The following is a 15,410-nucleotide window of genomic DNA, read 5'->3' as shown; positions in this document are numbered from 1 at the left end:
CCATCATCTTTCTAAATTCCATATATATGTGTTAGTATACTGTATTCGTGTTTTTCTTTCTGGCTTACTGCACTCTGTATAATCGACTCCAGTTTCATCCATCTCATTATAACTGATTCAAATGTATTCTTTTCAATGGCTGAGTAATACTCCATTGTGTATATGTACCACAGCTTTCTTATCCATTCATCTGCTGATGGACATCTAGGTTGTTTCCATGTCCTGGCTATTATAAACAGTGCTGCGATGAACATTGGGGTACACGTGTCTCTTTCAATTCTGGTTTCCTCGGTGTGTATGCCCAGCAGTGGGATTGCTGGGTCATAAGGCAGTTCTATTTGCAATTTTTTAAGGAATCTCCACACTGTTCTCCATAGTGGCTGTACTAGTTTGCATTCCCACCAACAGTGTAGGAGGGTTCCCTTTTCTCCACAGCCTCTCCAGCATTTATTGCTTGCAGACTTTTGGATCGCAGCCATTCTGACTGGTGTGAAGTGGTACCTCATTGTGGTCTTGATTTGCACTTCTCTGATAATGAGTGATGTTGAGCATCTTCTCATGTGTTTGTTAGCCATCCATATGTCTTCTTTGGAGAAATGTCTATTTAGTTCTTTGGCCCATCTTTTGATTGGGTCGTTTATTTTTCTGGAATTGAGCTGCATAAGTTGCTTGTATATTTTTGAGATAAGTTGTTTGTCAGTTGCTCCATTTGCTATTATTTTCTCCCATTCCGAAGGCTGTCTTTTCGCCTTGCTTATATTTTCCTTTGTTGTGCAGAAGCTTTTAATTTTAATTAGATCCCATTTGTTTATTTTTGCTTTTATTTCCAGTATTCTGGGAGGTGGATCTTAGAGGATCCTGCTGTGATTTATGTCGGAGAGTGTTTTGCCTATGTTCTCCTCTAGGAGTTTTATAGTTTCTGGTCTTACGTTTAGATCTTTAATCCATTTTGAGTTTATCTTTGTGTGTGGTGTTAGAAAGTGATCTAGTTTCATTCTTTTACAAGTGGTTGACCAGTTTTCCCAGCACCACTTGTTAAAGAGATTGTCTTTACTCCATTGTCTATTCTTGCCTCCTTTGTCGAAGATAAGGTGTCCATCTTTTCTTAATCTTATATCTTTGATGTTTTTATAATTTTATTTTTTTTAACTGGAGGAAAATTACAATGTTGTATTGGCTTTATGGATGCTTTTAATCTTACCTTTTCATTTTCCCTCCCTTTTTTCCTAAAAGCATCTACAAGCACGAGAAAAAATATTGGCATAACACATGCTCAATAAATGGATAAATTATATGTATGTCAAGTGTTTCCTCTGGTTAGTCATTCTTGAAAGGAAACAAATAGATCTATATATTTATCTTTTCCTTTAGATATATGATGAGTGAATTGCCTGTGCTTATACAGTTCATTTGAGTGATGGTCAACTCCCATTTACATATTGAGAGAAGGCCAGTTAGTCCATTAATGCAACCTTTTTTTTGCATGTAAGCAGGTTTTAATTTTCATAATATGCAGCTCTGTTAGACCAAGGAGAGATTTATTCTACCTCCTGTGCTTAGTTCTCTGGCTTTCTGAATCCACTTCCAATGTGTAAAGAGTAAAACTTGTAGTTTGCAGCTCCTGAGGTTCATTGCGTTTATACTATTTTGCCACATATGAGTGACAGAGACTGTATGCCAGTGTTGTTTGCCACCACCAGCTCGAACTGTTCTGGCTGGTCTGTTGTTGGATTTCATGGTCTCCACGTGGATGTGCTTGGACAGCACAGCAGCTGTGCTCTTCACAGAGGGACAGCCTTCCAGTAGAATTACAGCCACCATGTTTTCTGTTCAGTGGGACCTTGCATTTGAGAGCACCGGGAAGAGTGAAGCCAGGAGGTAAACATCCCTCATTCTTGCAGACCAGGCCAATTCTTTCCTAAGGCTCTGCACAGATAGGCTACAGATGGAGCTCCTTAGTGGTAATAATTGTCATTCAATTGTCATTCAGTGAGTGAGAAAACCTTAATTTCTAGAAACACATGGATAACTTCATATTTTTCTGCTTTCATCATCATTGTATGTGAAGTAGGGAAAGACTGCATCAAAAGTTGCCAAGCAGCTGCAATTTTTTCCTTAATTATTTTTTTGCATGAGTGAAAAAATGCTTTAATTTTTGGGAATATAAAGGAGTAAGTATATGTAATATAGAGGAAAAATAAATTAAGCTTGGAGGAAGATAAAATTTCTCAAGGGAAATAATAAATTCCATTAAATTGAATTCAAAACAGTTGTCCCAAGGAGATATTTAAATTCAGTGTGTTGTAAATTATTTTTAGAAGTGTAGACTTAAAAAGGAACTTAAATCCTTCAATCCAAAGAAAGCTGAGATGTCCAGGGAACAGAAGAGAAAAGGACCATGAAGTCATGAGGAAAAACCATTTCACCAGAATGAACTGCTTTACTAAAGAGGCGGCTTTTTGGCAACACTTTGAAAGTATTTTGACAAAATGTAAGGTTAATCAGCTCACATGGGTATCATTATAGTGACAGGAAAAAAAAAGCAGCTTTGAATCAGAAAAATTTTTATGACTATTGTTTACCCTTGCTAAATACTCCAGAAATAATTCAATATTTTCTAATGAAAATTATATTATTAAGTCACTGGACAGAAAGAAAATATAATTTTTATTTATATACATTGTCAGCACCATGATCCTCATGGCCTTGTTGGATAATTTTATTTGGATAAATTTGTTCCCAGTGGAATTGTTAAGAACCCAGCTGAAAGTTCATGATTTTGACATTTGAATTTCTTCTGCTATTGTAACTTGCCATTGTAAAACAATAGACAAGTGATCTTACTGTGAAAGAGACTTTCAAATATTAACTTACTGCTTCATATTTTTAAATGTGTAGAAATTTACCTGAAGCATAGCAAAGAGATTAGTAGGAAGTGGGTAGCTTTACATGAAGCCTAATTATAATATTAACAAAAAGAGAGAAGTTATATCTAGGAAATTTTGACATCTGTCCCTGAATCAAATCTCTCTGGAAATACTTGTCAGATTCCTTTGTTATCAGAAATGAAAAAATAAAGAACCCAATACATTTCTGATTTTAATAACTTACCTGGAAACTAAAAGAAAATTTTGCAATAATGTATTTATTCTGCTTTTTAACTGCTTCTCAGATCTTTTGAATATATTTCATTTCTTTATATTTAGTACATATTGTTCATTTTCATATACATTCATTTTTGTAAGAAAATTAGTATTTAAAAAGTACTGTCAAAACCTTACCATAGCTGATGTTTAACTATACATGTTTATAATTTTTTCTGGTCAAAATAATTATTGGAAAAAAACCATCATCATTTAGGCCTTCAGAACTTAGTGCATTCAAGCTTATCATCTGGGAAAAAAGTCACAGTAACAATGTGAGGCAAATCTTATCCATCTTGTTTTACAAACAAGGTAAATCATTTAAACAAGGAGACACAGCTCATACTTGACAGAAACTAGATGTTAAATCTAGTTATCTACATTCTAAAATCATGAAGGCAGTGGCACCCCACTCCAGTACTCTTGCCTGGAAAATCCCATCGATGGAGGAGCCTGGTAGCCTGTAGTTCATGGGGTCGCTAAGAGTTGGACACGACTGAGTGGCTTCCCTTTCACTTTTCACTTTCCTGCATTGGAGGAGGAAATGGCAACCCACTCCAGTGTTCTTGCCTGGAGAATCCCAGGGACGGGGGAGCCTGGTGGGCTTCAGTCTATGGGGTCACACAGAGTTGGACACGACTGAAGTGACTTAGTAGCAGCAGCAGCAAACTAGATTATTAGCCTTGCATTTACTTTTCCTGTTTCTTTCTTTTCACTTGTTACCACCCAGAACTTTGACTAATGTCATAACTGTTTGGGAAGGTCATGAAAAAGTAAGGAAAAGCTGCTAGAAAGGGGGAAAAAAGATGCCAACATAAGCAGAGGCTGATCTGGCCTAGATCTTGCAACAGAAGCAACTAGACAGAAGCTAGAGCCTGTGGTTTAGATACACAACACCCAGACAAAATCAGGATGGAGAATTCCAACAAAGAGCAAACATGAGCGGGAAGTGGGAGATCACTCTGCTGGTCGTGAGGATGAAAGGTTTTCCCGGTGGCTCAGTGGCAAAGGAGACGTGGGTTCAGTACCTAGGTTGGGAAGACCCCTTGTAGTAGGAAATGGCAACCTACCCCTGTCTTCTTGCCTGGGAAGTCCCAGGACTGGTGGGCTACAGTCCATGGGGTTGCAAAAGAATCAGGCACGACTTACTGACTGAAAATTAACAAACCTGAGGACGAAGGCAAACTCCATCAGAAGTTTGCTGTAGTTCACAGGGTGCTGATTTGAACTGAGTGGGCAATGCTTCAGCCACATCTGTTGCCCTTAGAGTGCCAGCCTCTCCTCTATCCCCCTACACAACTTTTCTATTTCTTGCTAGTAAAGTAATTCAGGGATCACCACTGGAAAACAGGAAAGCTGCAATCTTTCTCAGCATCTGACTTCTCTGTTTCTCCTAAAACATGAATTTAGCACTCCAGTGGTTATGGGGGGATAAAGAAAATGTAAACGTGGAGAAATGGTCAAGCTTCAAAAAATCGCAAATGTGGTTCTTACTGTAGGTAGTAAAACCAAAGTGACATTGCAAGGTGGCCTGCTGTGCTAGCAGGACCATGGCGGAGCAGTCAGGAATGAAATGTCTCTTATCCTCTGTCTACCCAGCCAGGAATAAATGGCCTGAACAGAGCTTCTCAGAGCCTCGGGTCCCCCATCAACCAAATGGAGAACATACTGGTCCTTCTCAGGCACCTCACAGGGCAGATGTGGCTATTCAGTGAGATAATGCATTCTTCTGCCAATTCAAATAATAAAAACAAAACAACAAACAAAAAGTACTATTTCCACTTTCTCAGGCATTGTGCTAAAAATTAACAGTAAAACAACAAAAAAGACAGGGGCCCTTTCATTCTGATACCCTTCAAATCAACAATGATAGATAGATATCTATAGTGAAGCTACAGTGAAAAACAAGGAAATATTAAACACCCAAGTAGGACTAGAGAGGGAGACATATTCTCACAGTGAGAGGTATCAGGAGCCTTAAAAGGTTTATAATGTTCTGTCCCGTAAGCTAGTACTGAGTAGTTGAATGTTCACTTTTTCATTCTTTGTGCCATCTGGACTTATATGCAATTTATTTAGATGTAAGAAGTATTTCTTAATTTAGAAAGTCTCCTTTAAAAAGACATGAAACTTTCATCAAAGAGTGCATACGATGCTTGGAAATAAAAGACCTAGAAACCAACATTGATAAGTGTTAAGTATATCGTTGAGCACTGGTGTTGATAAAGGGGATTGGGGTTGGAGTTTTCAGAAGAAATAGAAATTGTGCAACAGAAAACAAAGTAAGGAAGAAAAGGAGGGTATGAAAAAACATTTCAGTATTTAGTATGCTTGGGGCAACCAGGGTTTAAGAGCATAAAAGCATGCTGTTGAAGATAAAATGCCTAGAAGAAATATTTGAGGAAATTAAAGAATAAAGAGGGTGATGGATGACTTTGAGAAACTGCTTAATATACTACTCGATACAAGATTCTGGGCAAGTCACCATGTTTTGGGTTTCAGTTTTCTCATTTGTACAATCAAAGAGCACACAAAAGGATGGGAAAACCAGATGATCCTCCCAGCCTTCAAACAACTTGTTCAGATACTGTCCTCATGACTCGCAAGGAGAAATAAATCCTTAAAGTTCTTGCCACATTTTTTTTTTCACCAGCCAGACCTGGTGTTGTTAAGGACATTGCTTGACAAATAATGAAAATAGAGAGATGAGAAAAATGTACGCCCTTGGTACAGCCACCTCCTTGACCCTTGCATTGTTTACTTTATGAGTTTGTTTGGGCAACAACTGTATGCTGTCAGAGTTATTGCTGCATAATTCTAGAGGAGATCACACACAGTATTTAATTTTTTAGTAGCTTTGACATTAAAATTTTATTAAATGTCTTTGAAGGGTAGGTTAGCATGGCAAAACCCTTATCCAGTAATTAATGACCTGCTGGGTACTGAAAGGATGAGACATATGGTGAGGTATAAGGGGCAGAAGGGGAGAGGTTAGGAGTTCACAGTCAAAGAGGGCCTATTTTCTTAGACAAACACAGATATATAATGCTTGTAAGCTTTGACAGCATGGAGGAACAGGAGAAAACAGAAATCATGAATGTGCTAGGCACAAAATTAGGATGATTTGGATATAAGGAAAGCTAGGCAAGACATGAGTAGAGGGTGAGTCTAATGCATGACTATATGCTGTGGTTAAAAATAATAATGGTGGTGGCAGCTGATTTTATTGAAACTATGTATCAGACACCAAGATAAATACTTTTCATATATTATTCATTAAAGGCTTATGAAGATAGTTTGAGGTAAGTGCTGATATATATCATTATTATAAAGATGATAAAATGTGATTTCCCAGGATTAAGTGATGTACTTCACAGTCACACAACTGGTACATAGGAAAGGCTTGAACCCAAGTGGTCTCTCAAAAAATGTATTCTTCTTCTTATGTTACCTTGCATTGTTGGTCTGTTCTCTCTTAACTCACTGGTTTCGCTTAAGACTTAAGTCTTTGAACATCAGAGAGGCAGCTGACCACTGGAGGAAAAGATAAGGAACAAAGTTGCTTTCTCTCTGTATGAGCATGTTTCTTCTTCATTTTAAATCTTCATCTAGTGTGATGGGTAACGGTGAACTCTGTCAGAGAGCTAACAGTTAAATCCAAGCCTAAACTGTATGCCAGGTCAAATACTCACCTAGCACACTGTTGTTCACTTCAACCCTGCTTACTGGAGAGTTAGGTGGTGAGCTCCATGTGACAACATAACACAAATATTTTGCCTGCAGAAACAGCCCAAATTTGAACAATATGGGTAACATGATCAAATTCCTGGCAAAATTAAAGTATAAAGTGAAAGACCATTTCCCTATCCAGAAAATTAAAAAAAAAAATTTGCAGCTCAGCAGTCTTCTCCCCAATATTTTACTCAGCTCTCTCTCAGAAAGTATATCTTGTTGGGAGCTAGTGTTGTTCAGTAGCTTCAGCCTGAAGGTGTCTTTCCCTGTATCTATTACAGCTATAACTGTACTTCCAAAGGTAGAGTAATCTAACCCTAAATTGGTGCAATGATAAAGAATCTGCCTCCCGATGCAGAAGATGCAAAATACTTAGGCTTGATCCCTGGGTCAGGAAGATCCCCTGGAGGGGGAAACGGCACCTAGTCCAGTATTCTTGCCTGGAGAATGTCATGGACAGAGGAACCTGGCTTGTTACAGTCTTCAGGGTTGCAAAAGTGGGACATGACTGAGTGACCAGGCACACACACGTGCACAACCCTAAATAACACATGTGTCCTGTTTTCAAATATCTGAATACATTAGCAGAACATCAAAGTCACACCCATATAATTCAGAAAATTTCCAAACAATTTCTTATTTTCAAATAAGTTTACTCCTGGCAAAATAGTATTACTAGTAACTAGTATATGTTGTCATCTAAACATTCCCTGCTATTAATATTTTCAGGATGAGTTTGAAAGTGTTCCTTCCTGTTTTGATACTTTTGAAGACTGTGAGGAAGACTGGTATTAATTCTTCTCTAAATAGTTGATAGAATTCTCCAGTGAAGTTACCTGGGTTTTTCTTTGTCAGAAGGTTTTGAATACTGCTTAAATCTCTTAGCTAGTTATAGATCTTTTGAAACTGTTTGTCTCTTCATGATTCAGACTTGATCAGTTGTATGCTTCTAAGAATTTATCCATTTCTATTCAGTTCAGTTCAGTTCAGTCGCTCAGTTGTGTCCGACTCTTTGCGACCCCATGAATCGCAGCACGCCAGGCCTCCCTGTCCATCACCATCTCCCGGAGTTCACTCAGACTCACATCCATCAAGTCCGTGATGCCATCCAGCCATCTCATCCTCGGTCGTCCCCTTCTCCTCCTGCCCCCAATCTCTCCCAGCATCAGAGTCTTTTCCAGTGAGTCAATTCTTCGCATGAGGTGGCCAAAGTACTGAAGCTTCAGCTTTAGCATCATTCCTTCCAAAGAAATCCCAGGGCTGATCTCCTTCAGAATGGACTGGCTGGATCTCCTTGCAGTCCAAGGACCCTCAAGAGTCTTCTCCAACACCACAGTTCAAAAGCATCAATTCTTCGGTGCTCAGCCTTCTTCACAGTCCAACTCTCACATCCATACATGACCACTGGAAAAACCATAGCCTTGACTAGACGGACCTTAGTCGGCAAAGTAATGTCTCTGCTTTTCAATATACTATCTAGGTTGGTCATTACTTTTCTTCCAAGGAGTAAGCGTCTTTTAATTTCATGGCTGCAGTCACCATCTGCAGTGATTTTTGAGCCCCCCAAAATAAAGTCTGACACTGTTTCTACTGTTTCCCCATCTATTTCCCATGAAGTGATGGGACCAGAGGCCATGATCTTTGTTTTCTGAATGTTGAGCTTTAAGCCAACTTTTTCACTCTCCTCTTTCACTTTCATCAAGAAGCTTTTTAAGGAAAAAAAAAAAAAGGGTGCCATAAGGGTGGTGTCATCTGCATATTTGAGGTTATTGATATTTCTCCCAGCAATCTTGAGATCAACCAATTTGTTGGAGGTGTAATTGTTCATAGTAATCTCATAATGTTTTTTATTTCTGTGACATCAGTTGTAATGTATATCCTTTTACAGTTCTAATTTTCACTATTTGAATATCCTCTTTCTCTTTAGGTAAAATTTTGTTGATTTTATCTTTTATAAAAAACCAGGTATTAATTCGGTTGATTCTTTTCCTCTTGATTGTCTCTTCTCTATTTCATTTAGCTCCATTTTAATTATTATTTTCTTCCTTCTGCTAACTTTAGCTTTACTTTTTCTTGTTTAGTTCTTTGAAGTATAAAGTTAGGTTATTGATTTGAGTTTTTTTTTTTTTTTTAGTTTTTCCAACTTTAGTATATATAAATAAAAATGACAATTTAAAAATAATATACTTAGTTCTAAAAGAGAGAAACTGTATCAGCCTGAACACACTCTGGTCAATTCTGAGTCAATCACACAAATCTACCTTCTAAGGAAACCAGACTAGTGAGACAGTTAATTTTGTGCTTTTGGCTATAAAGAATTAAATTACATGCACTCTTTCATCTTTTAATGAAAGATAACTTACTCTCAGAAGCAGCATAAGCATTGTTATAGTAAGTCTACTCCTAAATGAAAATATGGGGTGAGTTACAGTTTACTTAGTAGCCTAGCTAAGAAACCTTCGAAAATTAGCCATGGATCAAAGTAATTATATAAGTTCAAGATATTACCTTAGGATGAAAGGTAACTCAGGTCCATAACTTGCTTTAAAAAGACACTGAAAATTAAACCTTTGGCATAGTCAGAACTTCCAGAAATGTTTCTTAAATATCAAATTTTTCTATGGAGAGACGCTATGTCCATTTTCTTCATAATCTTCTCTTGTTACCACCATATCATCAAAATCGTCATTTTCTGATATAAATTTTCCACCTTCCCAGGCATAAATAATGGGTCTTCAGGCAGCACAACAGAAACATCATAATCTATTGGAGTGAGACATCGAACTTCTGAGTAAACTTGATCCCTAAATCCTGGGTAAAGGGAATTTCCTCCTGCAAAAAAATGTGGCTGCATTTCTTCAGGTAAATTCTGAATTGAATAGACAATAGCTTCTGGAATCTGCATTTCATGAATGCCTTTATCAGAAGGATTAAAGAATATTTCTGGAACAGCAAATCTCTCATTGGCCAGAAGAAGAATTTTTCCCCCAGATTTGTATTTTCCACTTAACACCATCTCTTCTCTTGGCTATAAGATATGATTTCATTTAGATGATTGGTTAGGAGGAGTTCTCCTCCCACATTTATATGAATAATTGCTTCTTTTTTCTTAAAAAATATGGAATGCTCCACTAATTTGCGTGTCATCCTTGCTCAGGGGCCATGCTAATCTCTATATCATTCCAATTTTAGTATATGTGCTGCCGAAGCGAGCACTGTGTTTTTGTTTTTTTTTTTAATGCAAGCATTTTCTACTCTAGATTCTTTGTACTGCTTTTGTTGTATCCCCAAAGTTTTTTTTTTTTTTAATGTTGTGTTTTTTTGTTTTCATTTGTCTTGAGATAATTTTCTAAATTCCCTTGTATGTTCTTCTATGGATCATTCATTATTTAAGACTGAATTATTTAATTACCATGCATTTGTTGGTTTTCCTTCAGCGGTTAATTTCTAGGTTCATTCCATTGTAGTTAGAAAAGATAATTTGCTTGATTTCGGTCTTCTGAACTTTGTAAAGACTTATTTTGTGGCCCAACATGTGATCTGTCTTAGAGGTTATTCCATGTTCACTGGAGAAGAATGTGAGCTCTGCTCTTGTTGGGTGAAGTGTTCTTTATATGTCTGTTGGTTCATGCTGGTCTCTAGTGTTTTTCAAGTGTTTTATTTGCTTACTGATCTTCAATATGGCTGTACTACCCATAACTGAAAGTGAGGCGCTGGAGTTCCCTACTATTATTGTTTTGTTATTTCTCACTTTAGTTGTTTTTAAGGTTTGCTTTATATATTTGAGTTCTCTGATATTTTATATACATATATGTAAAAAAATATATGTATATAAAAGATATATGTTTATACACATATATGTAAAATACATATATGTATATTAAAGATATATGTTTATACATGTGTGTGTGCATGTGCACACACACACGTGTTTCATAGACACACTTTCCCAGTAAATTGACCTTTATGGAATTATATAATGTCTTTTGTCTCTTGTGACAGTTTCTGTTTAGAATTCTATTTTGTCTTTTTTTTTACATGCATTAGGTCTCACTTTTATGCTGTGAAAATCTATGAATTTTGAAAAACAGAATGTGTCGTGTATTCACCACTGCGATACCACAGAGAAGAGTTGCATGTCTAATTTCATGGTTAGTTTCTGCTTCTAAAAAGTTCCTTGTTTTTACCTGTTCTACCCTCCCCACTCCCTAAACTTGTGGCAGTCACTGATATGTTTTATATCTCTAGTTTTACCTTCCCCAAAAATGTCACATTATGGAATCATAGGGTATGCAACCTTCTCATTCTTGCTTCTTATGTTTATCTATATGTATTTAAGAGTCATCTATGTCTTTGAGTAACTTGATGGCTTCTTTTTTATTACTGAATAGTTTTTACAGTATGCTGCTGCTGCTAAGTCGCTTCAGTCGTGTCCGACTCTGTGAGACCCCATAGATGGCAGCCCACCAGGCTCCTCTGTCCCTGGGATTCTCCAGGCAAGAACACTGGAGTGGGTTGCCATTTCCTTCTCCATTTCACAGTATGGATGGATGTATTACACTCTGATTATCCATTCGCCTCTTAAAGGACACTTTGGCAACTCCTTTTCTTCCCTGTCCCCTTTCTCTAGAGACAACATTCTCAGTCTACTTTTTTGAATCCTGTTTTCTGTTGACTCTGAATTTTATTTAATTATTTTTGCTGAGGTGAGTCAGAAAGGGTGGATGTATCTGAAGTGAAACAGATGTGAAACAACTGGGGAAAAAAAAAAAGGATTTCAGAGTTGCTCTCTGGTTCAAATTAGTTTAAGTTCCTTCTAGCATCCCTCTGGAGACTAAGCCTTTGATAGAAGGGATGGTCTGAGTGGGAGTTTGCAATGGCTGTCCTTCTCATCCCATCTCAGGTTCATGTGGGACGTTTTCTTAGATCCTATGTGGGAGAACCTGGTGAGAATTCTGAAGAAAAGCACCTGAAAGTGTGAGAATCCTCACACAACGGTGGTGCCCAGCACCTTCTTACTCTTACGCTAGTCCTCACTCACCTTCTACCATTTATCAAAAGTACCAATAATACTTGGTCCTATTTGCTTATGGCATCAGGTGGGGGAGTCTTGGGTGCTGTAACCTTCTGAATGTAATTGACTCTAACTGTTGGGGTAATAGTTTGTCCTGTGATGTCTTTTCTCTAACAGTTTTTAGATAATAATTGAATTTTCTCTTTTCTCTGACAGGTTTTTTTTTTTTAATTGACTTTCACTTTGTCTTGCTATTTCTTATTGCAAGGATAGGAGTAACAACTTCTATGCTTTTTACATGTGGGAGCTGAAACAAGAAATAACTTATTCATCTTTTAAATTCCTTGTGCTTTTAAGTTTTACTACCCCAATAGCAATGCAAAAAATTAATTTTATTTCTGATTTTTTTGCTTCCGTGATCTGACTTACTCTGGAAATATATAGTAGCTCTCTGAGGCCCAGACAAGTATACATATAGGGGGTTGGGTAGGGGGTTGCTTGGGAAATATAGGAAGACATTGAAATAAACCTTTTCTGGCCTAACAAAGAGTCTGTGCTCTCCACATGGGAAATAACTGAAAGTATGGATACTTCTATGAGTATAGAAGTTCCGTAAGTCTTGGAAGAGTCTTTTCTCTCTCTCATTCTTTCTCATATGTACCCACACACATACACATACACACACACGCTCACTCAAGGAAGGAGATTTCTAAACTATATCACTTGCATTTTTTTAAAGATTGCCCCAGCCTTAGATATGGCCTGCTTGTGTCTACTGACATAAATTTTATTCTAAAATCATCTTTTTTTTCAGTCATGACTTTAACTCATTTTGGAATTATAAATAACATTAAATCAAGACATGGCATTTTTCTAGGACAAAAATATAAGGAAATAAATGTTAACTCATTGTCTCTAGACCAATCTCAGTATCATTACCTTTCAAACTGAAGAAGACCAAGGGAATGGACTGATTGAATGCACTTTTGGGGACAGCTGGAGCCTAGATATTGTCTAATAGCCAAGCCCAGGCATGCCCAAGATGACCCCTCAGTTACCAGGCTTCACAATAAAACCCTTAGAAATAGGTTGGGCTCATTGCCAGAGTCTCCAGTAACAATTAAATTTTAGGGCAGTCTAACATCTTCAAGAGGATAACACACAGGGTGTTGCTCAGGCTTCGTCAAACCTTCATTTCTTAAAGGTACTTCTATGAGGTACAATCATAAATCACTATGGTGATTTGGGAGAGAAATGGGAAGCATGATGCATGTGTAAAATCAAACTGTCTGCCATCCAACTCCATATTTGCGCTTCTCTTGACATCTCTCTGTCAGTCATCATCCCACAATAGCACTTCTGCAATAGTGAAATTTATTAAGAAACAGTGATTCCTGGCATTGCAGTGGATGACGAATGGAAATGGAAATTGTGGCTTAGGGGTCTAGAATGCTTATTCTGTTCCGACCAGGCTACCACTCTCCATTACTAATAGGGAGATTATTATTCTCCTTAATAATCCTCAACATTTACCAATGTTCACCCTAAAAATTATGTCATTATTTATCTCCTGAAATCTGTTACCATTCTCTCTCTCTCTTAATCTTCTTCAGTTAGTTTATTGCTTGAGACAGAAGGCTACAAGCAACTATTCATTTGCTTTACTCTTTCCTATGTATAAAAACAAACACAATTTCTTTATAAGTACTTACGGCCTTATGTGGAGAAGGCAGTGGCACCCCACTCCAGTACTCTTGCCTGGAAAATCCCATGGACGGAGGAGCCTGGTAGGCTGCACTCCATGGGGTCACTGAGGGTCGGACACGACTGAGTGACTTCACTTTCACTTTTCACTTTCATGCATTGGAGAAGGAAATGGCAACCCACTCCAGTGCTCTTGCCTGGAGAATCCCAGGGATGGGGGAGCCTGGTGGGCTGCCGTCTCTGGGGTCGCACAGAGTCGGACATGACTGAAGCGACTTAGCAGCAGCAGCAGTAGCAGCAAGGCCTTATGAGTCAAGCAGTTCTCTCCTAGTTATTTTCTGTATGATAATGTACACCTTGTTGATCTCTGGGGCTTCCCTTGTGGCTCAGATGGTAAAGCATCTGCCTACAATGCAGAAGACCCAGGTTCGATCCCTGGGTTGGGAAATTCCCCTGGAGAAGGAAATGGCAACCCACTCCAGTTTTCTTGCCTGGAAAATCCCATGGAGGGAGGAGCCCAGTTAGGCTACAGTCCATGGGGTCGCAAAGAGTCGGACACGACTGAGCGATTTCACTTCACTTCACTTCACTTCACTTTTGTTGATCTTTGGGCCTCAGTGTTATGTGACTTTTTTATGAAGGAAATTGCTTGACATTTTCCTGGACTTCAGATTCATCTCCTCACTAAAGCATTTTCCCTGTTTCCTACCAGAAGTAGGGGGCAGAGGGCAGCATGACTGCCATGATTGGTGTGCTCAAAGTTGAGGAATTGCCCTTGTGGTTGGTGTAGGTGAACATGAGTTTGGAAAGCTTGTTCCTCTCTGGAAGGGATCTGAGGATTGGTGATTTTACTGATAAGAGGATTGAACTAGAGTCCAAGCACAAACCAATGATTGGTCACTGTCTTTGTTCAAGCTGCTGCTGCTAATGCTGCTAGGTCGCTTCAGTCATGTCCTACTCTGTGCTACCCCAGAGACGGCAGCCCACCAGGCTCCCCTGTCCCTGGGATTCTCCAGGCAAGAACACTGGAGTGGGTTGCCTTTTCCTTCTCCAATGCATGAAAGTGAAAAGTGAAAGTGAAGTCACTCAGTCATGTCCGACCCTCAGCGACCCCATGAGGTGCAGCCTACCAGGCTCCTCCATCCATGGGATTTTCCAGGCAAGAGTACTGGAGTGGGATGCCACTGCCTTCTATTACAAAAATACCATAAACTGGGAGGAATGTATTTCTAATAGGTCTGGAAGCTGAGAAGTCCAGGATCAAGGCATGGCAGGTTCAGGGTCTGGTGAGGTCTCACCACATGGTTTTGAGATAGCCATCTTCTCTCTGTATCCTTATGTGGAGGAAGGAACAGGAAATCTCCCTGGGGTATCTCTTAAAGGGCACTTTTCCATTATGAGGGTGGAGCCTGCATGAACTACTCAATTCCCAAAGGACCTATTGCCAAATATTATTGCATTGGGACTTATGCTTCAACATGAAAGTTTTGGGGAGACACAAGCATTCAGTCCATAATAGGTATTAAGTGTGAGAGTAGGCAGAATTGGACCAAGAGGTGTGGACACAGACGAAATGTCAGGAGTCCACTACACACAGACTTTCTAGAGACCTGCCTCGATGCCATAAAGCCGATGACTTTGGGTGCAGTTTAATTGGTGGTGAGTAGATAATTACTGTATTGGATTATTAATATGGTTTCCCAATATTTAAAAAAAAAAATTGAGTGTCAGAAGAGAGGGCTACTGCAGATTACTGGAGAATAATGGTATTTGGGCACTCTACAGACATTTTATTCTTTGAGTGGATTATAAAATTC

General features: G+C 38.5%; 2 non-coding genes across 2 annotated transcripts; one reads left to right on the top strand and one right to left on the bottom strand.

Moving 5' to 3' along the window:
• Positions 1-9,987: 9,987 nt before the first annotated feature.
• Positions 9,988-10,091, bottom strand: LOC138430631 (U6 spliceosomal RNA). The gene has a single exon (XR_011253315.1). It is a non-coding gene; the product is annotated as a U6 spliceosomal RNA (small nuclear RNA).
• Positions 10,092-13,968: 3,877 nt separating this feature from the next.
• TRNAC-ACA (transfer RNA cysteine (anticodon ACA)) lies at positions 13,969-14,040 on the top strand. Its single transcript has one exon. It is a non-coding gene; the product is annotated as a tRNA-Cys (tRNA).
• Positions 14,041-15,410: the final 1,370 nt, after the last annotated feature.

Source organism: Ovis canadensis, chromosome 25, assembly GCF_042477335.2.
Source record: "Ovis canadensis isolate MfBH-ARS-UI-01 breed Bighorn chromosome 25, ARS-UI_OviCan_v2, whole genome shotgun sequence".
In the NCBI taxonomy this organism is placed as follows: Eukaryota; Metazoa; Chordata; class Mammalia; order Artiodactyla; family Bovidae; genus Ovis; species Ovis canadensis.
The sequence above is the reverse complement of the archived record's forward strand: the minus strand, read 5'-3'. Positions and strand labels throughout refer to the sequence as shown.